The sequence below is a fragment of the Bombina bombina genome, chromosome 3 (assembly GCF_027579735.1).
Source record: "Bombina bombina isolate aBomBom1 chromosome 3, aBomBom1.pri, whole genome shotgun sequence".
Taxonomy (NCBI): domain Eukaryota; kingdom Metazoa; phylum Chordata; class Amphibia; order Anura; family Bombinatoridae; genus Bombina; species Bombina bombina.
The window spans coordinates 1,294,495-1,296,411 of record NC_069501.1 but is presented as its reverse complement, the minus strand read 5'-3'; the positions used below and the strand labels follow the sequence as shown (position 1 = coordinate 1,296,411).

The 1,917-nt window shown below is 43.2% G+C and overlaps 1 non-coding gene across 1 annotated transcript; it reads right to left on the bottom strand.

Moving 5' to 3' along the window:
• Nucleotides 1–1,393: 1,393 nt before the first annotated feature.
• Nucleotides 1,394–1,577, bottom strand: LOC128654984 (U2 spliceosomal RNA). Its single transcript, XR_008401603.1, has one exon. It is a non-coding gene; the product is annotated as a U2 spliceosomal RNA (small nuclear RNA).
• Between the last annotated feature and the right edge of the window lie 340 nt (nucleotides 1,578–1,917).

Here is a 1,917-nt window from a genome sequence, read left to right as displayed (position 1 = left end):
ATCCTCTCCAGCTCAGGACTTGCTGCATACTCAATGCTGTACAGATGAGACACTTCAGCATCCTCAGCCTTATAAAAAGCCACATCAAAGAACCCCTGCTGGGGAAAAGGCTGCATACAGAACATCGCTCCATCTTCAAGATCTTCTCCAAGACCACAGTCTGCATATGCCTCAGACCCACAAATTCTCTCCTGGCCTCAGTAATGTACAGCCGAAATGTATTATGCACCTCTGGTGCAGAAAAAGCCATCACGCCCTTATCGCCTCTTTAGGTGGCTTTTGGAGCGCCCCCCAAAAGTAACATGTGACTTAAGCCCCAAGGGGCGATGCTACAAGACCAAGGGGACGGTGCTACTCACCAAATGCCCTATGCCTAAGGAGAAACCAACCCCCCTAATAGCAGCAGAGGCCCAACCCATGAAGGGTAGGAACCCCAGGCAAAGAGGGCTGGTCTCCAGACAGCACACCCCTCGTCCAAGACCAAATTTACACTTGATCTTAGACGAAGGGCCGAGAAACGATAACCACAACGCTCTTGTCTGGGATGCCGCACACCCAAAGCACTCCCTCTGCCTCAGGGAGATGCACACCATTGCCGACAATCTTTTCAAGAAAAATTTCAAGCAGCAGCGGCCCCTGGCTTGCTGCTATGTTAGGCTGAAAAAGACAACTACTAGTAGCCATGGCCAGCTTACTGGCCAGGGAAGACCCTGCTTGCTGCTGCAGCTCCTACCTGCTGCCTGACTGGACAGCTAGCTGCTCACCAATTTGCATGGCTCCTTCCCCCTGCAAACACATGCCCGCCGCTGCACTCCGGAGACTGAGAGGCGTGAAAGCACCTGGCTGATGCTGATTGCACCTAGCTACTGGATCTTCTGGGCCTAGCTGCCTACCTACCTACCTAGCTAGCAGGCAAGCAGGCTCAACTCAAAATTAATTTAAAGTTCCCTGTCCAGCCACCAGGTGGAGAAAGAAGCACACGGACAACAATGACAGCTCAAAAAACTTTTATTGTCTGCCAAGAAGGATAGATAGATAGATGAAAGAAAAAAAGAATGTAACAAAATTAATAAATACATGAATAAATACATGAATTAACACATCAATAAATACATTTGGGAAGTGATCATAATCAAATGAAGATTGAAAAAAAATGAGAGCAAAGACGTCGCCTATCCTAGAACAGCCTTTTTCTAAACATTTTGGTCAGCACACAGGGGGTTAACAAGTCCAAAAGAAAGCTGCACGCACAGGCAAAATACAAGCAAGAAAAGAATGCAGGGCAAAAAAAGAATGCAGGCAGCTTGTTCCTGAGGCTTTCCAAAGCTCTGCAGCTAATGTGTGTTGTTGTTGCGGTCGACGTTCTGATTCTATTTTTCTCACACAGCAAAGAGAGGGGTGAACCGGTCCTGGAGGTATTGCAATACCAGGTCAATGCGTGGAGTGGACAGAGCAAGCTCTTCTTCCATCCCCCTGTTTCAAAAATCCATTTAATATATGGCACCCAGATAGGGCGCGTATCAGATATTAAACTGATAAGAACAGATTTTTTTTTAATCTTTTTATTAAAAAGTAAAATTTTAAACAACAATTAAAAACAAAACATATAAAAACAAAAATACACTAAAAAACATATTTAACAAGAAAACTAACTAATACAATAGAGTAACCTAACCACAAAACAAACATATCACAGTGTCATTTTTTTAGACCATGAATTCAGCTTCCATGTTTCAACAGCTTTTCCTTCATTCTTTACTTTATCAACAAGGAAATAAGTATACAAGGAACTCAAAAGCAATTCCAATACAATCTTTTACAGACAAAACATCTCTTTTGAACAAAAAAATATTACGACATTTCCACAAGGATTCTTTAATACAATTGAGAAATTTCCAGGCCATACAATGTTTTGAA